The 27,243-nt window shown below is 42.4% G+C and overlaps 1 protein-coding gene across 6 annotated transcripts in view; it reads right to left on the minus strand.

Annotated features, from left to right (window-relative positions):
- TLN2 (talin 2) overlaps positions 1–27,243 on the minus strand; it is a 421,578-nt gene that overhangs the window by 230,832 nt on the left and 163,503 nt on the right. For all 6 annotated transcript variants that reach the window (XM_070421588.1, XM_070421561.1, XM_070421564.1 and 3 more), the window contains one exon: positions 15,461–15,536. The gene's annotated coding sequence lies outside the window, so the exon portion shown is untranslated. The remainder of the gene's footprint in view (positions 1–15,460; positions 15,537–27,243) is intronic.

A 27,243-nucleotide genomic window follows, 5' to 3' on the forward strand; every position in this document is an offset into this window, starting at 1 on the left:
GGCCTACCCAATGGACACAGACAACAGGGGGGTGAGGGCACGAGTGGGGGGGATGGGGGGTAACATGGGGATAAGGACACATATGTAATAACTTAATCAATAAAAAAAAAGAGAGACATCGATATGAGAGAGACACATCAACTGGTTGCCCCCCACATGAGCCCTGAACAGGGCAGGGAGTGAACCTGCAACCCAGGTACATCTAGAATCAAACTAGAATCAAACCTGAGACCCTTGGGTGCCCGGGCCAGCGCTCTAACCACTGAGCTTGCTCCTTTTTGAATCTAGAGATAACGCATGTTTTACGGTATTCCAGATGTCTACACTCAATAAAACATTTGTAAAAACAAACTCATAGCCCTTTCCTGATTATTTTTCCTGGTTATTTGTGGACACAGGCAAAGTGGTAACAACCTTGATTTGCCCAATATACACATTCCCAGCTGAGGTCCAAGACAACAATGTTCTGCCTTTTTGTCTCAGCTCTCAGACTGTAAACAACTGTCCTTTTTGCGGTTTATTCAATGTCATGACTTTCGAATTTTTGTGTTTTTGCTGGTGATTCAGCTGTTTAAAATGTCCCCAAGCATCGCGCTATCTAGTTCCTAAGTGCAAGAAGGCTGTGATGTGCCTTATGGAAAAAATATGTTAGCTAAGCTTCATTCAGGCTGCAGTTAGAGGTCTGTTGGCCATTGAGTTCAATGTTAGTGAACCAACCGTATATATTAAATATAGTGTCTCTAAGCAGAAATGCACACACAATGAAAACATTTTGAAGAGGATGCATAACAGCGCAGTAAGTATGAGGAGGAAGGAAGCACAGGAGCAGCATTCCTCTCCACTAACGCTTCTCCCAGCACTACAGCAAAGCACGCCCAGCGGAGCCACACACGGCCGGCGCTGTGCTGCCTCTGTCCTCCCCACACAGCCACAGTTCCTGCACGAGTTCTCCACACTGACGGCCCCTGATTACTTACCTTGTTCCTCTTCTGGCCTCTGCCCAGCATGGACAAGGTCACTCCTGCTTTCCCTGTCTGCACAGCACCGGACAATACTGGCCACTCCAGGGGACTCCCTCAATCTGTCTGACCCACTCCTTCTTAGTCTCCTCTGCCGGCTCTTAAGCCTCATGGTTCTTGAGTTCTCTCCTAGTCCCTCTCCTCCTTCTCTGCACCCCTGGCTGGTGGATTTCACCTGCTCTCATCAGATCTGCACACAGAAGCCAGGCCTGTCCCCTGTGCTCCTTATCCAAGTCTACACTGCCTCTCCCCAAGATCTTTCACAAGCATATCAATTTCATCTCATTGAAAATGAGCTCATCCCTTCACCCCTGCCACCACCCCTCCCAAACCTGCTTCCCTTCCTGAGTTGCTCATCTCAGTGGCACCAACATCCACCCAATTGCTAACCAGAAATGGTAGAATTATCCATAACATGAGTCTCTCTTGCATACCCACATCCAACCCCTCATGTCTGACAACTTTGACTCCTAAGTGTCTCTCAAATCTGTCCTCTTCTCCTGCTCAAGGACACCATCATCTTCTGCCCAAATTATTGCAACAGCTTCCCTACTGGGTCCCCCCTCCACCCCTCACATCTTTTCTTGAACACACACATCTCAGCCAGCGGTCTTCCTCAAGCTCATGTCTGACTAGATCCCACTTAGATTAAACCAGCGGTTCTCAACCTGTGGGTCGTGACCCCTTTGGCGGTCGAACGACCCTTTCACAGGGGTCGCTTAAGACCATCCTGCATATCAGATATTTACATTATGATTCACAACAATAGCAACATTACAGTTATGAAGTAGCAACGAAAATCATTTTATGGTTGGGTCACAACATGAGGAATTGTATTTAAAGGGCCAGAAGGTTGAGAACCACTGGCTTAAACCCTTTAATGGACTCCTACTGTTCTTGGGGGGCGGGGGGGGGGGGGGAGTGAGCCTAAACCCTTTACTAGATATCATAAAATCTACTTATCAACTCTAACTCTATCTTAAACCCTTTGCACCAACATTGTTACAATATTTCCCATTTCTCTCTTGCTATGAGAGAATGCTCCCAATATCCAGCAGAATGCCTGGCACTTTATAGATGTTCAATAAATGACTGCTGAGTAAATAAATGAGTCAATTAGATCTAAGGAAGGGTAGGCCAACTTAATATTTAACGCAAACTCAAATCTTCAAATATACAAAAGTATTAGTCACGTGACTCAAATCCTTGGCAAAGGATTAAGATTCAAATCCTTGCCAAACGGTTAAACATATCAGATAGAGTTTGCACAAATTATAAGCAGCTCAAGGTCAAGGTCCTCGAGGTTAGACACTAGAGAGAAAGAAGGCAACATACTTGCTTGCAGTCAGCAGGGAGTGGTTCTCACTGTCACCCGCCACGTGGCTCGATTCCACTGCAGTTAATGTGTGTGCGGCCCATTGCCCATGCTGTGCTGACAGTAAACTCAAAGGGATAGTGGGCCCACCCGGGGACCCACACAAAAGAACGGGGGAGTCAGGTCTGCTACACATAGGGATCAAAATATCCTAACAAATAAAAAACTAAACAGGCAACATACCCAGAAACTCGCTTGGTACATGATGCTCTGAAAGGATCTTTTTGAACCTTTTGTTCATTATTTGTTACATTTTCCCCAAAACTCCACTAAGTTACAGCCATTCTGGAGGTTTGCTAAAAAAATATAGACCAAGTCCTGGCCTGTTTTGCTCAGTGGTTAGAGCATCAGCCCTCAGACCAAAGGGCACAAGGGCACCTACCTCCTTTGCAGGCTCCATTCCTGGCCCGGGTCAGGGCAGCATGCGGGAGGCAACCAATCGATGTGTCTCTTTCATATCAATGTTTCTCTCTCTGTCCCTCTCTCTGTCCTCCTCTTCCTTCCTCCCTTTCACTCTCTCTAAAAATCAATGGAAAAATATTCTCAGGTAAAGATATATACATACATACATATATATATATATATATATATATATATATATATATATATATACACACACACACACACACACACACACATATATATATATGAAAAAGGGCACAGCACCCTCCAATGTGCTCCCAACTCTGTCACCCACTTTACTTTAGGTACCACTGGGAAATCAAAGGAGAGATGGAGTCAAGAAAAAAACATGCAAAGGCAATGGAATGAAGGCCACGTTAGCTTAAAACCATCGCTGAAATGGAGTCAGTAATCTAATTAGGAAGGAGAGGGGCCATCAGCCTTTCAAGCCTCAGAAAGAGGTCTCGATGTCTGCATGACAAATAAAAAGCCACCACGACTTCTGTGACCCCAGGATGGCTCCGTTGCCATTAAGCACTGAGAGAGGTCTTTTCCCTGGAGGAAAGAGAAAGTCTGAGAGGGATCCAGGGGTGCTCGAAGGGCCGGAGAAAGCCCACAGCACAAAAGAAAGCAGGCTCCAAGGGCCCCAGGGCTGCAGGAGAGAAGATTAGTGCTGTGAAGAGACACAGCAGCCTCCCCACATGGAACACTCAGCAGGACAGGAGAAAAGGACACAGCGCCCTCCAAGCTCTGATGGTGGCGCCACCATAGCCAGCCAGCCTCAGCCCACCATGGGCACTGGCTGTGTGCCAGGCCTGTGCTGGGCATCGCCTTACAGCACTATGAGGAGGGTACTTCCAACTCCCTTCAACACGGAAGACAGAAGTATGGAAAGAAAAAATTTGCAAACCTGTATAAATCTAGAAAATGAGGGAATTGGGACTTGAACCCAGGTCTGCCTGTTTCAAAATCAATAACCTTCTGTTTGAAGTACCACTTCCAGTTACTCACTTGTGAGTGATTGTTCCTTCCCAGACTGAAGAACGGGTGCCTACTTTCCTCTCATAAAAGAATCTGACAGTGAGAAAGTTAGCGGTAATAAATGGCGAACGAATGCTTTATCACTGACGTTACACCTGGATTAACACAATAAATGCTTGAGCAGTGGATGGTCGGGACAATATTTGGACTCACCATTCTTCATGGAGAAAATGAAATGTGTTCTCCAGGCCTGGATTCCACAATCACTAAAGCTTTTACTATTAAACCACAGGTGTTCCTTCCCTTCACGTTACCATCACTAACACTATCAACTAATACTCGTTAACTAGTAACACTGTATTACACCAGTTATTATCACCACTATACAAGTCTATAAAAATGTATCACGTGTATCCAGGAAGGCAAATTCTGATGATCTCTCCCTCAACGGTGGGGTTGCAGCAGCATGCACATGTGAAGTGGCATTTACTAAAATTGGAAACGGAGGCAAACACAGTGGGTTGGCTCCCCTGTGGCATGGAGAGGCTAGAGAGCTAAGCCTTACATACTGTCCAGACTTATTTGCCACTATAGTGCCCAACGTGGCTTAGAACCTCCCAATGAGACAGGCTCCCAGGCGACTTTGATTTAGAACTGAGCCATGGGGGAGAGGGGCAGAGTGCCCGGGCATCCCAGAGAAGCAATTTCGCTTCGCAGGAGGTGATTTGCGGGAGCTGGCACCTCAAGCCCTGGGTTCCTACTTCAATAGCTTCCCGCAGCAGCAGCCACAGCCCCTCTCCCAATTCCGTAGGAGAAAATGATTCTGTGGGTGGGGGTGTCCTGGAGGCTCAGCCTGGAGCCGATTCCTCGAAACCTTCGAAGGGTTCTGGAAGCACTTGCCCCTGGATTAAATCTACTTTAGCTCTAACTCCCTAGAGTGGATTTTGTGTCTCATACAGGAAATGTGAGCAATAACAAGAAGCTCATCACTTTTCCTAGTTTATTAAATTCATAAAATATTCGGTATAAAATACTTAAGCCACAAAGGACAAAGAAACAAACTCAATTTATTTTAATTATATTTTGGTCTAATATCATTTGGGCTAGGGTAATTCATATGAACTGTAGTATACACAACTTTATAAACCTAAACCTACACTGTAATTTACCTCATTCATAAACATGAGAGAACTTGACCTACTTTCTAATGTATTCCGCTCCTTGTTGTCTGCATGAATCTGCAGTGACATTTTAAAAGTTGCTCTAATAATTTCCATTATATGAAAATGCATTTTTCATCGATACCATCTTTGATTTTTCTCCCACAAACAAAATACCGTTTTCTCAGCAGTTAGCCTGCAAATGTCATAGGAAACAAGGTGTACAAGGCAGCACATACAAAAGGCTCACCGTTCAAATGGGGTCAATATTGGGTTTCTTGATGGGGGATGAGGGTGGGAGGAGGAGGAGGCAGCAAAGAATGAGGCGATTTTTCCCAAGTCCACACCATGTGCGATGGTGGGTCTGGCTCTCTCTCTGTATCTAACTTGTAGGAAATTATAGAGCACAGCTTTTAAAAGTAAGAATGACCAAACAATGTAATGCTTCTATGCTGTCCAATAATTCTCCAATCGCAGGCCATGCAGAAAAAAAGAAAAGAAATCCACTTCTGTTCAGCCACCTTCCAACTACATCCACATTGTGACCATCAGCAGCCTCCTGAACCTGGGCTCGTTCCCGCTGACAACGGCCTCTTTAATCCACTGTGATGATCCTTCTGAGCGAGGCCTTCCTGTGTTGAACTTCCTATGTCTCCCAAAAGCCCAGAGCAGAGTTTGGCAAGTGATGGTCCACAGACTAAAAACGGTTTTTACATTTTTAAATGGTTGAAGAGAAAATAATTGAAAAAAATAATTATATTTCATAATAAATGAAAATCTTGAAATTCACATTTGTGTCCATAAATCTAGTTTATTGGAACACAGGCCCCCTCGCTTAATTATAAATGGTCTATGGCTGCCTTTTGCACTCCAACAGCAGAGCTGAGTAGTTGCAACACAGACAGTAACCTAAAAATATTTACAACTGGGTCCTTTACCGGAAAAGATTGCTAACTCCTGGACTGGAATGTGAAAGCCACAGCCCTGGGCCTGGCAATGCAGGTCACGGAAACCTGGATCGAACCAACCTTCCTAAGCCCTGTTTTCTTCCACTGAAATGCTCGTCTCCATCTCTCCCAGACATGCTCCCTCTCTGTTTCCTGCTCCAAAGCTCTGTGCAGTCTCAGCGGCGTGCAGACATCCTTCTCGCCCTTCTTGAAAGGAATCACATCATACATACACTTAACTTCTATGAGGTTAAAAAGAAAAATGATTTTAGGAGTGCCCAATGCTATTCTCCACAGCACTATTTCTAACGGTAAAAGATAACAACGCCCGAATGTCCAGCAACATACATTTGCTTATGCATTATAAAAGGGTATAAGGATAGGACACAAGGATATATTTTTTTTTCAATTGCTACCTAATGGGGAGGGAGAAAACAGAATGGAGAGGGGACTGGGGTAAAAGCAAATAGATCTGATTACGCCTTATGTTATAGATGAGGCTTTGAAACCTTGACAATATTGTGTAAAATTATTTAAATATAAATTTAAAGTGGGAATCTCTAAAAACAGAAAATACAATGAAATCAATGAGCCTAACTGTCTATCCAGTTGGAGACACAATCACAGAGAAAAACTATTCCAAATGTCTTTAAAACACAGTTTGTTGTGTCTATATATGCGATAAAGCAGATACAAAACTATGATAGTATTACTGAACTGGGATTCTGGGTGGAAGCTAGTAAAAGTCCTGTATTACTGTGCTATATACCTGGATTTCACCTGGAAGTATTAGTATGAACTAATAATCGGTTTTATCTCTGCTCTGTACATACAAACATACATATACATACATGTATATTCCTTAGTTTGATCCACTAAGATCTAGAAACAATGATAAATCCAGTAATTATAAACATTCCTAATTTCTATATTGTGTCTCTAAACACTCAAAGAAACCAGGGATTCTTAAAGAAATGATGACTAAGTCTGAAAGAAGAAATGGATAAGACAATCCTGTAACATTTTGTTGTGCCACAAAGTACAGAAAAATGCAAAAACACAAGTCATGTCAAAAGGACTAGGAATTAGTTTCCACAAGTCACTTGAATTAGCTTCTACTGGTCAAATATGAGACAATTCCAGTATCAATAAGAATATTTAATTGAAATGCATCAATTATATTTACATTGAAAAAAAGAAGAAGAAAACACAAGCCAAATAAATAAATAAAACCTCAGTGATCACTTTTAGAGGATGCTGCTAGGGAACTCATTGTTTTGAAAATAAAGGGAAAGTATCAAGCATTTGTCCCGACTTTCCTACATGAACCTCAGGGTAAACAAATAGTTGAGGTTAAATTTATTTTTACGCAAGTATTCTTGTATATAAACAAGGAAGGAATGATAGAATTGTAATATCATGTTTTTATAATCACTAATAAATTAAAGGGTCGAGGCAACAATCATCAGTGCCCAGTATGTATTTTTTAGTGAAAATACGCTGTCTGCCTGTGATGTATGTAGCCTTGGAGGAAAAACAAACAAACCCAGATCTGAATCTGACTACTGGAGATATAAGTAATAAATCACAGAAAACACAAAGAACAGAGAAACATGTAAAATGGTATCATCAAAGAAGCAATCGTGAAAACCCAGACTGGAAAACTCTACAGCATAGTTTTTTTAACCTCAGCACTACTGACATTTGGGGCCAGGGAATCCTTTGTTGTGAGGAGCTGTCCTGTGTTCTGTAGGATATTTAGCAGCATCCTTGGCCTCTACTCACTGGATGCCAGTAGCAATCCCCAGTGGTGACAACAAGAAATGCCTCTAGACACGCCAAGTGTCCATAGATGGGGGAAGAGGGTCCCCCCTGTTTGAGAATCTCTGCTCTAAAAGGACAAACAACTCACGTTCTTCAACAAACAAATCACAAGAGTAGGGGTGGGGGTGGCCGGGGGATACAGAAGGGGAACCTGTAGATTAAAAGGGGATTAGAGACATCAGTCCATTGCAATGTGTAAACTTTATTTGGATCCTGACTCAAAGAAACTTAAAAAGAGGTACTATAGCCCTGCCAGCATAGCTCAGTGGTTGAGCGTCAACCTATGAACCAGGAGGTTACAGTTCGATTCCCGGTCAGGGCACACGCCCCGGTTGCAGGCTTGATCCCCAGTGTGGGGTGTGCAGGAGGCAGCCGATCAATGATTCTCTTTCATCATTGATGTTTCTATCTCTCTCTCCCTTCCTCTCTAAAATCAATAAAAATATTTTTTTAAAAAAAGAAGTAGTATAAAACAATTGAGGAAATTTGAACATTAATTTGATACTTAATGATATTAAGGAAGTACTGGTAATTTTTATGTTTTTTGGTGTGATAAGATAGTTAGATACGTTTTTAGTCCTTTTAGAGCCATATACTGAAATAATAACCAAGGAAAAATAAAATAGCAAAGATGCACTTAAAAACAATTGGTAGGAAAAGAACAGTATGTATCGATGAAATAAGACTGGCTAAGAATTATTTAGCATTGAATCTGGGGAATGGGTATGTAGTTCACCATATAATTCTCTTCACCTTTAAACGTGTTTGAAAGTTTCCGTAATAACAATCTGGCAGGCAGCTCCTCTCCCATTCCTCTCAATGAGCATGTAAGTCCCACAATGGCCATGGCAGGGATGTAAGAATTTACAGTTCCCTGGGCTTGCTCAGTTTCTAAGTGCTTCCTGGGGTCCTATCTGGATGCCAAGAGTTCTTCTATTATTTACAATGTGGCCCTTAAATACAGGAGCCGACTACTTAGCAGCAAGCTATTCCTAAGCTTTGAGAAAAGCCCACTGTGTTGAACCGATTGGGAGATAGGATAATTGCGTCTAGTGTGACATCTTCTTAAAGGATGGTCACGAGCAACTGTGTTCATATGAAATTTTTGCCTTAAGTGCTGAATTTAGAAGTTCACTCCCAAGTAAAGAATGAAATTTTGCTCATCTTGGAAGAAGCCAAGTCCCCACTAGCCCTTAACAGCCCACCTCAGACCCTTAAAACGTACATCAACTAACCCAGAAATAAATGTTACTTTCTTTCGAAGGCCTACTCTACTCATTAGAATACCCACTTCTTTCTCTAAATTTAATCTCTTCGCTTATTCACCATAGATACTGCGGTCTCTCTGGAAATGTGTAGACAAAAACAGAACAAGGCCATGTCATTATAGACTCTGGTGTCCATTTTTATGTCAGTGCTTCCTAGTTCAGGGTATTGAATGTGCTTCCTCTGAGTCCCAGCTTCTGAGAAGAGTGGACAGAGGGGGCAAGAGCCTCACTTCCACCGCTGTCCCCCGCGCCTGCATCAAACTTCCCAAAGGGACGGCAGAATTAACCGAGCATCCTGGAGCCGAACCGTCTCCTGCAGGGGAGACTGCATCCTGATTCACTGCTTAGAGGCAAAGAAATGAAAGAATATATAATGTCTTGGGGGAACACTTAGGGTCCAGAGACAAGAAAGACTTTTTAAACTTCATTTATTTCCTTCTCTCGCTGAGGGACTGGGTTCTATAAAAGTCTTCCTTTTATAGAACCTTTTAGATGAAGCTACTTTTCAGGTATAGAATAAAATGTTGACCAAGATTTAAATTGTCCTAATACATTTTCCCTCCAAATCACTTGTGCCCAAGTGTCACTGGGCTTCCATAACTATGAGGATCAGTGATCTTTGTATAATGGAACCAAAAATGTCTCACACGGATTACTTCTCTGTCCAGCACTCTTTCCTAACCTTAAAAGCAATCAACAGATATGAAAATAAAAAATCGCCACATCAGAATTAACCATGGCAAGATGACGGCAGGTTACTTTGGACGGCTTATCATGATCAACTTTAAATGTGGACCAGCACCCTAGTCACCACTGTAAATACTGACCCCTATCTATTCATTAAGCTGTGACCTCACTAAGGCCAGATACCTCCTCCATAAGGAAGTGAGGCCCATCTCTGAAGATTGCCCTTTCATTCAATACTTATTTGAGGAACTAAACATAAAGAGGTCAGATGTTTGGAGACTAAGCACTACTTGCACCGAGGCAGCACATGTTAACGCTGCCGCCCTGACCTAACGGACGTAACAAAGATGGACCCCAACCGCTGCCACCCACTGGGAGATAACAAGTTCATGGAGAGACTGCTGCTTCCACTGCCAACGCTTCCATGGGGTCTGTATAGTGAGGAGGGAGCAGCCCGGAGAGGGAAAAACGCCAACGCTGCATGAGGGACCCACCTGCCCAGGGCACCTGCCGTCCATCTGGTCACTGCTGTAATAGTCACTTACTAAATACAGTTACACCAGAAGACATATGCAGACCACTGCATTCGTGAGAGAAAAGGAAGTGTGAAAAGTAAAACTTAATTGTTTTTCCAACCTTCCCTCTAAAATAACTACCAAAGCATACCGCATATTAACATAATCCAATGTACCTGACTCACACACATACTTGAGGCTCTAAGAAAACATCTTGATCAGCAACCACCACTGACAAAGCACCTTTCCAACCTACCAGCAGGGCTGAGTAGGGAGCCCCATTCCTCACTTCAGACTCACAAAGGGAACATGACCCAGGTGAGGATATTCCCATTGCCAGTCACAGAATTCGGTACCATGAGCTGCTGGCCACACAGCAGCCACAGAAGGAGGTGATGGGGAATGAAGCGGAGCCGAATTTCCTAGAGCAGCAGTGCTTTTCTGGGGAAAGATGAAGGTCTACTGAGGAAAGTAAGAGGTTCTGAAGACAGAAGTCTTTTCTAACCTGTGAAACCGCAGCTGGCATCGCGCCCCAGGCAGCCCCAAGGTCTAAGAAGCACTTCCCAGTGGAGGCCTTGGAGGCTTCCCATCCGGATCTCAACATCTTGGTGTCTAGCGTGTGAATGACAACATCTGTTCCATTCTGGTATGAGGCTGGTATAAGGACTGCAGCAGACACCAGGCCTCAGAACCTAGGTGCTAACACATCAGGGCCTCAGCGAATTTCAAAGACCAAGCTGCTGCCCCCTCAGAGACACCAGGGCCTAAGGTCGCTTTTCTAACAGTAGTCACAGCTTCTCCTGGCCATCAGCACTTTCTTAGAGGCAGGCAGCACACGGAAATCAAAATGTTCTGGCTGAAGGTGGAGGAGGAGGGGCTGTGGGAAAATAAGTGGGTTCTAGGTAAGATGGGAAAACAGAGTCTAGGAAATGTTGAGGCTTCGTTCAAGGCAGCTGGTGACCCGTGAAAGGGAGAATCCATTCAAACACAGTCCGCAGAGGGGCCCAGGTGTGAGGGCAAGAGACTGAGAAAGGAAGGAATGTAATCCCACCACACCATTTGGCTGCCATGGGAACAGCAGTTACGTACCTGTAACAGAGTACATGCTGCTTCTTGGTTTTAACATTCAGAATCAAGTTACAGGTAAATCCTAGAAGACGTTACCAGATTAAAGAACATATAAAATTAAACATACAGCTGCCCAAGATTTGAACCTCTTCTGTCTATTAATGGGAGGGGGGAGTGTCTCTGGGAGACAACAAGAAGAGGCTGCATGTGTCATCTGAGGGCACAAGGAAAGACGGACAGTGAATCAGTGCAGAGAGGGAGGCAGACAGGGATGCTAACCAGTGATCACAACAAGATACCAGGAAAGTGCCTTTAAATCCGATAAAGTGGGAAATGTTGCCCTAAGCATTACATTTATACATGTGGCAATCCCCACTGCAGCTGGACTTCCAGTGTGTTTACTTTATTTTAATCTTAGTCAAGTCATGTTTAAACTCTACAAGTGCACTAGCCATTTTATGGTTCTGAAAAGCTGTCCAATTCTGACTTGTTGTAAACAGAATAAAATGGCTCTGATGATCATTCTAGGTCCTCAGAATATGGGACTTCACAGAAAAAAAAGAAAAGAAAAAAGTGGTTCCGAAAGTTTCACATTCCATAGTAGAAGAGTTAAATGCAGGCATAAGCATTCTAGAACATTTGAGTCTATGAAATCCAATCAATTATTAGACAGAAAAGGCTCAAATCTTGAGTTCTTCAGGAGGGCTTTTTAACATTGGAAAAAGATGAACTGATAAGCATAAATACCCTAAAAGCTCAAGGAAACAGCACATTCTATTATGCCCCTGGATAAGTATAATTATGAGAAACAATCTGGAAAGTGTTATTGTTGTTGTTCTGAAACATTTACTAAGCACAGACAGCAGAGTGAGGGCCTGGCACATGTCTGGGAACCCTGATCAAGGAGATGATGCTAATTAGCACGATGCTAATTAGGACTCCCAGCCACTCAGAGAGCCAGCAGTGGGGGAGCAAGTGGCAGTGTTTACAGTTAACAAGCAGAGCAAGCCAAAGAATTCAGCTAATGGAACATGGCAGGAAGACACCAGTGCATTGCGGATTACATTTTTTTATGGAGAAAAGTAAGCAAGGAACAACTTATCTTTACTGACGTCACTGCCTTTAAGTGGCCGATACAGAATGACAAACAGCTATGTAGATTGTGCTTTAAGTTTTTATGGAGTCAATAGCTTCCCTAAACAACAGTGGGAACTAAAAATTCCCAGAGAGCCAAAAACAATGTTTTTCATTTGAAATCGGGTTTTAAATATTTTTCTTACAAGCCTGCAAGGAAAATGGAGATAAGTTCAGAATATTGCATTTATTTTCAAATCTGGACTATGCCACAAGTCATTAAGCAAAATGCAAAACAAGTCATTTATCATAAACCCCCACCTCCCTCTACTTATTCATGCACACACTCTCTCATATGCCGACACGCAACCCTTTAAAGCATCATGTTTATTCCCCCGAAGCATGGCTGTCCCAAATTCGTAATTGCTCATCCCTACAAGATCTTACCAAGCATGGCCTGGCCTTCTGAGAGGCTCAGAACATGATTGATTGATTACATTGTTCATTCATTAAATTTTATTCAGACTTGGACTGGCTCAAATCCCTTAAAGCAATTCCCTTCCTCTGGTTTATGTCAAAATAAAAGCTCCTGCTAGCATTTATTCATGTCTTTAGACACTTTCAGAAAAGTCAAGATTTCAGGTAATCTCTCATATACCTATAATTTTAAGACAAACATTTCTGTTGTTGACATAATTTCTTCCAAAAAAGGGTAGTGAGATAAATAACCCCCCAGGGGGTGGGGGGAAGGGAAGCAACCCAACTGAAGCATATAAACCAGAGAGTGAACCCAGAGTTGGTTGATAGAGGGAAAGCAACCAGGTAAGTCTGCCAAATTTCCTGTGAGTTCCCCAGAAAATAGGCATGTAAAACAAACAAAAGCCAGAAATGGTTCAGGGAGGAATTCTAAAGGACTGAACCACTATATTCCAATCGATGTAGACGCTGGTAGAACGTCACAGAACTTTCAGAAGCAGCCAGGATTAGGCAGGCATTTTGGAATAGGAGGTATGGTTGCTCCTCCCTCACATCATTTCACTGTCCTAATAATTTAGCCCATTATCACCTCTGTCCTCCACCCACCCTACAGCTCACACACATCCCCAGGAAGAAGTACAAGGGAAGGCTAGTTTTCAGTTCTGTACAGACCCACAGCATAGAAATACACCCGACATGCTCCTCTCAGACCTGAAAACTTGGGAAAGGCTTATGTTTCTGTTTCCTATACACTGTGCCCAAGCCCTTCAGCCAGACCAGACCACCTACCATCTTCTGCAGGTTCTCAAAGGACATCCACAGAGGATCCCAAGGCAGGACAGCTCCTTTCCTCTGCCCTTCCCCATGCCTCCCAACTCTTGCCTGTGACCTCCACCCCTCCATCCCAGCTTTGTGCTCCTTGCACTCGGTTTTGGATGGGTCTCCCTAGAGATGGACATTCAGCCCACCTCACCCCCAGCTCTCCACACCCCCACACCACAGGCAGACACTAATATGTGAAATACCACCTCACCAGAGGTGGCCTACAATGGTGTAAAGGGAAGATTCTCTATTCTTTGCTGTCAATCTTCATTTTTGCATTGACTGCAAGGTGGCTCACAGCTAAATTTAATGTTCACACGAATGAGCCACTTTTGTTTGGGTTTCCCAACAGAACAATCCCTCATCTTCTGCTTGACCTCTGACTTCTCTTAGTTCCAGCATGCTAGCTGTCACAGCATTTTCTGGAAATAGCTGATAAATATAACTGGAGTACATCCCTTTCCAGTTACAGAAGAATGACACCGTTTTAGAGGCAGATGACTCCTTAGCAGTCATATACCCCAATATTTCCCAAATGCCAGCCCTCGGGCCAGTTCTGGCTAGTTCACAGCTAACTGGTCAGCAGAGACAGGACAAAGAAGCAGGAAAAGAAGAGCGTTTTCATCATGCTAAATACATACAGCCTAAAGACAATTTATGACAGCCTACTTTTTTAGTATTAAAATACTTCTTCTCTCATGAAATGATGTTAGTAGATGGTACTTATTTTTTAAAATAACCTTTAATTATGAAAAATTTTAAACACAAAATAGGACAGTATGCAAATATGTAGTAAACCATCATATACTCATTCAGCTTTAATAATCATCAGCTATGTTTATAAATAGCCACCCCAAATATAGTAAACATTGGTCCTGAATTTTTTTCCCTATTCTACAAAATCTATAAGCATGGAAACAACTAGGCTGGGCCAGCCTATACAGTTTATGGAGACCAGCAGCATTAAGTAATCTGTCCTCAGCTGTGCAGCTGGTCAAGTACAGAACTGGCACATCTGGTGTGCCAGGACACAGGCTTTGAGAGTAGAAGCCAATCCTTTTTCACCTGGCAGACTCCAGTCGAGGCCTGCCCCAGACCCACAGGAGATGGCTTCCTTCCCTGCCCTTGTTATTTCCTACACACTGCTTGAGATCATGCAGCCACAACCAGGACAAGCAGAGGGAAAAGCCAATATTCTATAACCAAAGTTCACTTTACCTCATGCTAGAGCAGTGGTTCTCAACCTTCCTAATGCCGCGACCCTTTAATACAGTTCCTCATGTTGTGGTGACCCCCAACTTCATTGTTACAAGTTGAACATAATTAAAGCATAGTGATTAATCACGAAAACAATATGTAATTATATATGTGTTTCCCGATGGTCTTAGGCGACCCCTGTGAAAGGGTCGTTCGACCCCCAAAGGGGTCGTGACCCACAGGTTGAGAACCGCTGTGCTAGAGCAATCGCATGCCATCCCTGGAGAGCTCCAGGAACTACCACGCAGTTTCAGTGCAAATACTATTGGAAGTTTCTACATTACTTCCTTACCCAGCACTTTAAAAAAGGGGGGTTTGTGAAGCAAACATATGTGAATAAATGAGAATTCATACAATAAAGTAAAAAACCAGCTACTCACCCCCTCTTATAACCACCCACCATTACCCCACCAACCAGCTACCAGGTGGAGTATTAAATTGAAAGGGAAGTAATAAGACCGGGCAAGTACACTCCGGCCTCACAGAACCCTGGTAAAAATCAAACAAGAAAGTATAAGTGATGATATTTTAACACTTTATCAAACTTTAAGAATGAAAGGCTGTATCTTTTTTAAAGGACTCACCTGAATTCTCAGTTTATGGAGAGTCAATTTCCCTGAATATATCCTGAAGCATCAGAGAAGCCTTCAGCAGCAATAACTAAAATAATAATAAAAGCCATCAGAATCAAGTAATGTTACAGACATCAGTGTTTGGGGGAAAAAATCTCAATCTATACATTTGGTCATTCCCCTACCTCCCCCCCCCCCCCCCCGCCCCACCCCCCTCACTAATCATGAAGGGAAATAACTCAGGAAACAATGAATTTCCGCTGCAACACATGGGCTGGGGATATTCTTTACCAACAGGGAATTAAGGTCCCAAGACACTTATTTCGAAGACCAAAATTATGTTACTGTTGGCAAAGAGGCAAAACACATTATTTTCTTCCCTGTAGTAGAAATGCTTAATGGCTTTGAATTTAAACAAAGACCAGATATATACATCGCCCTCCCTACCCCCACCAAGGTTTAAAACAAAAATCCCAGGCATTGCAAATTAACCTACATGAGCTCTTCTGGTCTTGTTCACTTTTTCCCTACTTAGTTCCTTTAACACGTCTGTGAAGGGGTCCTTTCTTGCTTCAACTGTTCCCACTTCATCCCCAGTTCTCCGAGGAACTGAAAACTGACTATTTAACACCTTATTCCACAGAAACCCAATTTGAAGCAGAGAATCACCATAATCAATTGTAGGAATCAACAAAATGAGCCAGCCACAGCTAATAAGCACAGTCTGAGTGAGAGCACAGATGAATCAATGAAACAGAGTAAACATCCAGATATAGAATTATCCCTATATAATCAGATCTGTGTAGGTAGGCATGTGAGTCTAGTTAATAAATGGTGTTGGTTTGCTCTTTAGGAGGAAGGAAAAATATAGATCTCTCTTCATACTTACGATAAAAATAAGCTCAAGATAGAATTAGATGAATACTAGAAGAATACACAGGTGAATGGTTTTATAATATAGGGCTAGAAAGGGCCTTTCTTTTTAAACATGACATCATGACATTAAAATCTGAAACTATGAAAGGATTGAGATATTTGGCGGAGTACATTTTTTAATATCTCAAATATATGAATGGTAAAAACAAATCAAAAGTAAAAATGAGAACACTTATATTTTGGTCAAAAGGTAAAATAAGACACACTAGGTGAAATAGTTATATAAGAAATTTATAAAACGTTGCTATTCTTATGCAAAAAATGTTTTAAAAACCAGTAAGCAAATTAATACTCCCCTCAAAACAGACAAAGCAAATTAAAAAACTTTCTATAAGAAAGTTTACTCAACTATATTAATAATGAAAAAAATTCAACTCTAGAACATTGAGACTTATTTAGCACCTGTCAAACTGACACTTACCAAAGATTGACAATAGCCAATGTTATAGACATATCTCATAATGTAGCCACTTAAGCAATTATGTCAGCATGTAAAATAGCATACTCTTTGACCCAGCAATTCTATTTCTTTTTTTTTTAAATATATTTTATTGATTTTTTACAGAGAGGAAGGGAGAGAGATAGATAGTTAGAAACATCGATGGGAGAGAAACATCGACCAGCTGCCTCCTGCACATCTCCCACGGAGGATGTGCCCGCAACCCAGGTACATGCCCTTGACCGGAATCGAACCCAGGACCTTTCAGTCCGCAGGCCGACGCTCTATCCACTGAGCCAAACCGGTCCTGGCAGCAATTCTATTTCTAAATAAGTTACTCAAAGTAGAAAAATTGATATACATAGAATTGTTTATAATTATGAGAAAATAAGTAAATAAATGTCCTAAAGGTCCACAAATAGACATGTTAAATAAACTACATAGACACTGAAAATCATGGAGGTTGCCAGAGGCTAAGACCAACAACTAGTTAGCATAATTATGCAAGAAGTCCCCTGGAAGGCTCATGGACTTTGATATTTAGCAAGGGCTGAAAATCAGCATAATATGCCCTGCTTTTGGCTGAATGGCTGAAGGCAATCCCCTAACCCAGTGGTCGGCAAACTCATTAGTCAACAGAGCCAAATATCAACAGTACAACGACTGAAATTTCTTTTGAGAGCCAACTTTTTTAAACTTAAACTATATAAGTAGGTACATTGTTATTAACTTAATTAGGGTACTCCTAAGGCTTAGGAAGAGCCACACTCAAGGGGCCAAAGAGCCACATGTGGCTCGCAAGCCCCAGTTTGCCGACCACGGCCCTAACCTGATCATCATTTTACTGTTTACCAAACTTTACCTTTGATATGCCTGTTTGCTTTGCTAAAGGGCAAATGTGTATTCTAGTAAATAAAAGCTAATGGGTCCGAGAATTCAGAGAGCCTCTCTGCTAGAGAGTAAGGTCTCCACCTGGCTCCCACATGCCTTCTAAATTTATATGTCTTGTCTAGTGTATCTATTTGTGCGCAGCCCCTTCTCCAGACCTTGAACCCTAGCCGCAAATGGATGCAGCGTTCACAGGAGGTCTATATGTATTGTTATGAAAAGGCATCTATGATATACTTCTGAGTGAATAAAATAGGCTAATGACTGTAAACAGTTGATTCCATTTGTGTGTGTGTGTGCAGGTGTATGTGTGTGTGCATGAGAGAGAGAGAGAGAGAGAGAGAGAGAGAGAGAGAGAGAGAGATTTCCTGGATGTCTAGAAGAATGTTTATCAAAATAGTTATGATTAGCCCTGATTATCAGAATTTTAGAGAATTTTTAGTTTGTTTATACTGTAGAATTTCATGTAATGAACCTGAATTTTTTTCCAAAGAATACGATTGAGCTATTTTTAAATCTCATGCTCAAATGTAAAGTGATAAACTGCATAGATTTCTATTTTCCTTCTCTGTCAGCTTTTCTCTTACTTTAGTGAGGTTTGTGTCACACATGTGCTTGGGGAGAATGCTGATTTCAGAGTTCCCTTCCTGATCTGCGGGTCCTATGCACTCCCCAGGGCCACTTCATCATTGCCTTTGAGTTCCTAAGACATACTTGTATCCTTATTATAATTCTCTTTTTACTTCAGCTAGCTCAAGTTAATTTGTTACTTGTGACCAAAGGAGAACCAGTAATACAGTGCTGCTTTTTATTTTCCACCTTCTCAAGCATTCCATCCCATTGGAAAACAGATGAATAGATCCTATCATCACATTAATGAAGATTTACAATGTCATGTACTGTTTACAACTATAGATGAAGTAATCGAAGCAAGAAGCACAAAGCTAGTATAACAAAGGCAAAAATATATTTCAAGAGACAGCCAAACTCCTTCTTGACTCATGAGAGAATTGGTGAAAAGAGTATTTGAATAATAAGAACAAAAGGGACATACTTGTCCAGATGAACCATTTCTATGGTTAAAATATTCTCCATTATAATATTCTTAACCACTCCACAGATTTCTTTTTATTGGGTTATATTTATATGTGAAGAGCTTTTTTATTTCTATTTGGACTATAAAATACAGAAATGTATTCCCATAATGGGGCCCTTTACATTCAATTTATCTCCAGCAAACAAATATATTTTTCACATTGTCCTATTTTTATAGGTTCTGAAGTTCCATGTCATACGTGAATCCTCATAACACCATAATTACAAACCTTGTTAAAGAACCATAATCCCCTGTGGATGTACAAATCCCTCTCTAGGTATGTTAATGTAAAGTACAAATCTAGTTAATCCCCTGTCACCTCCTGGGGGCTCTCCCTGCCCCTCAAAATCTCCCTCGATGGTGATGGACAATGGACAAGAACCACTACCAATTTCAGAGAGGAGAAATCATGAGGCTTAAAGTATCTCTGTCTCCAGAGCATAACTCAGACAACCCACGGGGCTACTAGGGCCAACCCTCTGTTCTGACCCCTCCCCAGTGCAAGGGGATCTTTCTCAATGGATGGATGGGGAGCCAGCCAAGTCCATATTTGAGGCTGAGATGTATTAGGATTTATGAGACAAAACACTGCATTTAGGGGAAGCAATAACACAATGGATAAAAGTAAAATGATTGATCCTGGTTCTGTCATTTACCAGTCATTTGGTCTCGGGGTGCATTAGCCTCTCTGTACCTCAGTCTCCTCCTCTGTAGGAATGCCCAGCAAAAGGGCTGGCATGAGGATAAAAGGAGATAATGTACCTAAAACAATGAAGAGTGCTCAACAGTCAAACACGGTCTTGCTTGAGCTCCAGCTCAGTGGGAGCAGGGATGAGGCAGCTCATTGTTTGCTGCCTACAGAACCCGGGGACAGAATATGTCCCTGTATAGAACAGTTAATACTTACAATGCTTATTTTAAACATGACCCTTCCAATTAAATAGAAGGTGCCAGGAGTTTGCTATTTAAAAGAACCTTGCCTTAAATTAGAGTAGCCTTCTCCAGATCATCAAAGAATAAATCATTTGGCAGCTCCCACATTGTGCCTTTTCTGGAGTATTTCAAGAAGCATAGATGTGATAAAAAAAACACCAAAAGCTATTGGCTAAAACACCTATCATCAACACCAGGACATTAGGGCGGGACTGTACTTCTGCATCCCAGGTCACCTCCTACTTGCTTGGGAAGCTTAAACACACTTCTCAGAGTCCCAGATCACTCGCCACCAGAACAGAGATGGTAATACTCAGCTATTTCAGATGTGGAAATGAAAGGAGAGAGTATAGGTCAAGTTCTTAACACAGTGCCTGGAGCCCAGTAAGTGTCCAGTAAATGGTACATCTACTATCAACTATCATCTTAACCACATTAAAGAGAGAAAAAACACATTAAATAATGTGATTAAGAACACACAAGGCACTTCCTCACTCTGAGGGTGTTATGGACTCTTGATTTCCACACTTCACTTAGCATGATCCCCACAGTAATGAGGGGCCAAGCTGAAGGGGACCCGAGGCAGCAAGGAGGTCTGGAGCTATACAGGGCCTGCATGAGGCATGCGGCTGAAATCTCACTGTGTGGTACAGGTCCCAAGCGACCAAGAACACATTTGCCCTAAGATTTCTTCAAAAGGCAGGGAAGGGTGCAACACCACATTTGAGCTTTGCCCTAACACCATCTGCACAAGCATAAAAATCAGAAAATGGGCCCACGTGGGCATCATCTCAAGGGATTTTGCTGCCCAAAGCTAAAAACAGTGCTTTTATAACATAAGGCCAATTGAAGCAGAAAAAATCCACTAAATTTAGCTAAATCAGTAAGCCAAGTATACCATTCTTAGCTTGAAGTTATCATTAATGTTTGACATATTACTAATCCCTCAAAATCATAAAATCTAATAAGGAAAGAAATAAACCAGCTAGTGCTTCAGTGGCTAAAGATAGAAAGCACCAAAGAGAGAAAACAGGAAGAATTTTTAAAACAAAATTCTCCCAATTTTCTCCAACTTCTACCATTTGCCAATGGTAAATGGTATTTTCTCAGAAACCTTGAGAAATTTCCCACTGAAAGTACTAGTACAGCTGAACGATTGCTATGCAGCTCTGCTAGGTCTGAAGCTCTCTGATTCCAAGGGGAAACGTCCAATTCTCATTTCCTGGCTTCTGTTTCCTGACTTCCCAGCTAGAAGCTGAGTGCTAGGATCTGGGCCCAAAGGAAGCTCAACAAAGCACAAGCTTGAAGCACCAATGCCCAAGGCCTTTGGAGGTGAGAAGTAATACGCCACCTTAGCCTTTGCAGGGCCAGGAGAAGAGCGCCAGAGACCCCTCTGGAGTCCTTTCAAGGCAGCATTCCAGCAAAGGAGGAAGTAGGAGGTGTTACAGGCAAAAATAAAAATAAAAAAATAAATTATCTTATAAATGTGGGAAATGCTGGTTCAAACAAAATTAAGGAGTTTCTTTAATGCAGAACGTTTTAGACGCTTTAGTATGATAATGTTGATGATGAATAAATGGCTCCTGCCTTATTTGTACAGATTTCTTTACTTTCAGGGTCTATGTCTTGGGAAAAGTGCCGCACACATCATTTTGGGGGAAAAAATAATGTTATAATTAGTTCTTTTGTGCAAAAGAGTATTGAAGGCTCACTGTGTCCCACTACACTCACAATTACATAACTTAGCCCAAAGCCCCTAAGACAGTGGTTCTCAACCTTCCTAATGCCGCGACCCTTTAATACAGTTCCTCATGTTGTGGTGACCCATAACCATAAATTTATTTTCATTGCTACTTCATAACTGTAATTTTGCTACTGTTATGCATCGTAATGTAAATATCTGATATGCAGGATGTATTTTCATTGTTACAAATTGAACATAATTAAAGCATAGTGATTAATCACAAAAACAATATGTAATTATATATGTGTTTTCCGATGGTCTTAGGCGACCCCTGTGAAAGGATCGTTCGACCCCCAAAGGGGTCGCGACCCACAGGTTGAAAACCACTGCCCTAAGAGATCAGTCAGTGGTGCCATGTTAGCGCAAGGTAGTGCGAACTGGTTTACTAGGAGGACAAGAGAAATGATAGAACTACACCGCCTTACTTCGCTCTGTCTTTATATGTTTTTCACACCTGGGAAAACAGAGATGCCGTTAATTCCTCCTTATTCTATACCTCAGTTTCCCTTCCCTCAAAATTTTAAACACACTTATAATAAAACGCAATTAGTAATGTGGGTGACTAAAATGTAAGCTTCATGAGAACAGGAACTGTACTTAGTACAGGATAGCTCCAGCCCTTAAACAGTGTGGGTACAAGAATGCCCCATAAATATTGGAAGATGTGAATAAAGGAATCAATAAATAAGTTTATGTAGGTGTATCATTAACTCATTTTATAAACTGGCCAAAATATATATTCTACAGTCTTTTATTTTAAGTTGTCTTTGAAATGCTCATTCTAAAGCAATTCCTCTTTCTTTTTCTCAAAAAGCGTTATTTTTTCTATTTCACTCCCATCATAATCTCCCATCCTTTGCAACTCCACCACCACTACCCCGTCACACACACACACACACACACACACACACACACACACAAAGGTATTCCTTCTTGACTTCTGGGTTAGAAGGAAATTTCTGTCTCTAGACCTAGTACCATATTCAGTACATTATTACAGCCAATTATTTTCAATAAAAGCCAAATTAACTAACATTCAAAAGACTAGGAATTTCAATTAATCAGAACTACACAGCAGTTCTCCTTTGGGAGAAGGAAGAAGAAACACATTTATCTTCTAGAAAGCAACTATACACAAATAAGCTTTTATCACCAGTTTGCTGCAAAAGGCAACTGAGCATGGAATACAGGTATCAATAAATAATCTATACCATTAATTTGAATATTCTGAACATAATGTTTAAAATAACCCTGAGAGCCCTGGCCAATGTTGATCAGTGGTTAGAGCGTTGACCCTTGCACCAAAGGGCCGCAGGTTCGATACCAGCCAAGGTCGGGGCGCATGCCGGAGGCAACCCAATCGATATTTCTTTCTCCTCTGTCTCTCTCTCCCTCCCTTCTTCCTTTCCATTCTCTCTGAAAAGCAATGGAAAAAATATCCTCAGGTGAGGGGTAACAAAAAAAAACCAAAAACCCCTGAGATGTTGTAACATCGTCAAATGAACTAATAAAAAATGGTTTTTGCTAAACTCAATTCACTATGAAAATCTGACAACACATTTTAGAAAAATTTGCAACAGTTGTTTGTTTGTTTTCAGGGAAGGGGGTGAGAATAACAAGGAAATACTGCTCGAATTTGGTCATTCGGAAAAGTCAATGAAATAGATTTTCCCCACCACCATGCCTCCTACAAAGCAGGTAGTGGCCAGGGTGTTCCTATTTGCAGTCCTCAAGTTTTGCTTGGGCTATATTTCCATCTATTGCAGCTTTCCTGCCCACTCCCAGCTGTGTGCCAGCTCTCTCCACCACTGGAGTAAACAGGCTAAGAAGTTGGCTGAGTTGTATCCTTGGCTCCCAAGGATATCCAGGACTGCTACCTTACCTCCCACCTGCCCTGCCCCAGCATCCTGTGCCCCAGCAGCACCGAGTCAGCACTCCTTGAACCATGCACCCTCTGAGCTCTTCCCCCGCAGTGGCCTTTGACCTCTAGTCTCCCATGCCTAAAATGGCCTTTCTGCATAAATGTCATGATGCATTTGTCCAAACCCATACACAGTAATGTACAACACCAGGAGTGAGCCACGCTGTAAACTACAGACTGCGTGATGATGCTGTGTCAATGTAAGTACATCAATTGTAACAAATGCTCCACTTAGGTGTGGAATGTGGACAGTGGGGAGGCTTTGCATGTTTGGAGAATGGGCGTATGGGAACTGTCCATACTTTCTGCTCAATTTTGTTTTGAATCTAAAACTGCTTTAAAAACAAAATCTTAAAAATTATAAACAAACAAAAAGTTAAAAATTCCATTAAAAAAACATGAGCAAGAAGTGAAGGGTGAACCCGGGCCAGTGTGGCTCAGTTGGTTGGGCGTCGTCCTGTGCACCAAAAGGTTACTGGTTTGATTTCCAGTCAGGGCACAGTCAGGGTTGTGAGCTTGATCCCCTAGTAGGGAACATGCAGGAGGCAGGTGTTCTGCTCTCACATGGAAGTTTCTTTCTGTCTCTCTCCTTTTCTCTCTAAAAACAAAACAAAACAAAAAATGAAAGAGAGAGAGAGAGAAGGAAAGAAAGAGAAAGAAGTGAAGGGTGAGATACAGCAATGCAGGAGCCCCCCAGGCACCAAAGCCAGAGAACCTCTCATGGGGCCCTGTCCATGGCAGGGCAGAGCCTGAGGAGAAGCTTTGAGTGAGACAAGGCGGGCTTGGCTCTAGGAAGCAGCGATGGAGGGCCTGAGGTCCTCCTGGCCAGCTAGAACCATCACTTGCATATACCAGAGCCGTCAGGTTGAACAGCGGCTACCCATGCAGACCTCCAACCTGCTAGAACAACCCTGAGAAGTTACATCCTCCACTTCTATTCTCACTGCCACCTTCACCTTGAATGTGAAGACTACTCCCCCATGCCAGTACCTGGAGAACTGCTCCTACAGTGAAAGAAACTATCCAGCCAACGATCATGCAGAGAGAATATGACTTCCTCAAGGGGTGAACCACCTGGTTTTCCTGACCAGTGGGAAATGCATCAACTGTAATGGAATGCCCCAGGACTGCAGCCAGGAGAGGGAGCAGGCATCCTGTTGAGGAGACATGTTAACCCCTTGTGAGTGTGCATCAGGGCTCCTTCCTCCAGCCCCTAGAGCAGTGGTTCTCAACCTGTGGATCGCGACCCCTTTGGCGGTCGAACGACCCTTTCACAGGGGTCGCCTAAGACCATCCTGCATATCAGATATTTACATTACAATTCATAACAGTAGCAACATTACAGTTATGAAGTAGCAACGAAAATAATTTATGGTTGGGTCACAACATGAGGAACTATATTTAAAGGGCCAGAAGGTTGAGAACCACTGCCCAGAGCCTGGCTGCCTGAGCGCTGTGAACTAACACATGACCACATAAAAGCAATGGAAAGAAAGAATCGAGGAGCACCATGAAATTCTATCAGACTCTGAAATAGATATCACAAACAAGAACACGGGGTCATGTGGGAAGATGGTTTGGCTAATCAAGAACAAATGAGCTACTCAGGTATACATAATGTGCAAATCAGGGACTTATTTTTTATAGATAAGGACCTGTCATCACTTGATTCTGATTAGCAGCTAGTGTATCCTTCAAAGCTCCTCTTTCAAGAGCAATTTTGCTGCCATAGTATCTCTTACTATGTGCAATCTTGTCTTCATAAATTGCCACCTGGTATGTTTTCCAAAAGGCTAAATCCTTCTTCTTTTTCCTCATCCAGTCAATGGTTTTGATACATTTCATTCAAAACTGAATCCCCTACCCACCCAACAAACAGTTCTTTTGTCATTGAAACTTCCTCCTCCTCTCAGGACATTTTGGAATATTCATTCTCCTTAGCCATATGTCTCCTTCTTCCTGTCCCTGATCTGTCATTACAAGATTCCCCTCTTCCAAGCAGCCTCCCTTCCCATGGTTGCCCCTTCTCTTGCCATTCTCTGAATTTTCTTGGGTCATGTAGATTTCTGCAAAACATGGCAATTCATTATATCATGTTGTAGTCCTTCTAATGCTGGTTCCACATGACAACAACAGGTAAGGCAGACTCAAGTGCCCAGCATAGAGCCTACTGCTGGGTCACCCAAGGCCAGTAGCATGCTGGTCCCCTTACACTCCAGCTGGGTGAACGTGGGCAATGCGGGTCCTCTGAGCCTCACTTCACCCCATAAAAGGCTGGAACACCTCCCTCACTTCAGTAAAGACCTGGGGTAAATATGCCTGCAACAGATACTGACCTTTTTCTCCTCCCCAGATACTGACCTTTTTCTCCTCCCCATGTGTGATGGTTCGGCTCTCTAACTGGAACAAAATCTCAGTGAGAGCAAGGTAAGACACTCCTTCCCTTATTCCTTCTAGGCATGTTCACAGTATGAAATAGCCAAGAGATGGTTTTAAAATAATGCTTTCTAGTTAATGGCCAAGTTACCTTCAGGTGATAGGGTTTCACAACTTTTCTTCACAACTTCATTCACCATATAAATACTTAAAACGTTCTTTTAAAACATTCAGATATGTACAAAATATAGGGAACATTATAATGAACCTTAAAGTACTCATCCAGCTTCAATGATCAACTGATAACCAGTCTTGCTTCATCCAGGCCTCCCTCTTACTTCTTCCCTAGTCTTCACTGGAAATTATTTTGAAGCAAATATCAGATCGTATACCATCTATAATAATAAAAGCGTAATATGCTAATTAGACCGGATGTCCTTCCAGATGTCCTTCTGTGATGAAGCCGGGGCTGCAGCCGCGGGATCGAGGCAGCCCCTGTGGCTGCAAGGCAGGGATCCAGGCAGCCCCTCCAACACCCCCTCCCCCTTGTCTGCCAGGGAGGGATCCAGGCAGCCACCCCCAGCAGTGAGGGAGGGATCAGGCAGCCGCTGCGGCTGTGAAGACCTAGTCTTGCACGAATTTTGTGCATGGGGCCTTAGTGAAGCTAGTATTTTTAATCAGAAAATGTATAATAAAGCTGCTTTCACTTGGAAAAAGGTAAAATTCTATGTCAATCAAATAAAGTTACGACCACCTCCATCTCTGTTTCCCATTGCACACTGGATGCAGGTGACCCAGGACCGACTCAGCAGGGAAGAGTTAGGATTCCTGGAGCACAGGAGCTGGCTGGCTGCAGGCAGGATGTTGCCCACCCATCCCCGAGACCTCTGCTTCAAGGAGGAACCCAGGGGCCTGAGGGTGCTGAGGCTCCTCAGCTGGTTTGCCTGGGCATGACTAGGACTTTCTACTTCCCTGTTCAATTTCTGTGTCATTCCCAGCACCAGCTTCACTACCCAGAGTAACTTTGACTCCACTTGCTCTTTGTCAAAAACAGAATGAATAAATACATATTCAAAGCCTTCTCCAGGAACAGGTCTCCTCCCTATTACCCTTGTATTAAAGAGAAAAAAAATGCAGGTGGCCATAGGCCTGAGGGGAGGAGGTGTCTTCCCAGAGGGCCCACTGCTGTCCTCACTAAGGTAACCATGAAATCATTTAAAATTATTTTGGACCAAATCATAATTCAAATATAAAGCTACTTGGGAATTGTTCAAATTACCTACCTCACTGTGGACTTGGGTTCTCTATGTCCATCCTACCCAATGTTAAAGCCACTAGCCATGTGTGACTGGAGAGCGCTTGAAATGTGGCTAATCCGGATGGAGATATGCAAGGAGTGCCAAGTCCACAGATTTCAAAGACTTAATACCAAAAAAAAAAAAAAAAAATGTAAAATACCTCA

The sequence above is a fragment of the Myotis yumanensis genome, unplaced genomic scaffold, assembly GCF_028538775.1.
Source record: "Myotis yumanensis isolate MYYU_CA2020_CCGP unplaced genomic scaffold, mMyoYum1.0.hap1 SCAF_1, whole genome shotgun sequence".
Lineage (NCBI taxonomy): Eukaryota > Metazoa > Chordata > Mammalia > Chiroptera > Vespertilionidae > Myotis > Myotis yumanensis.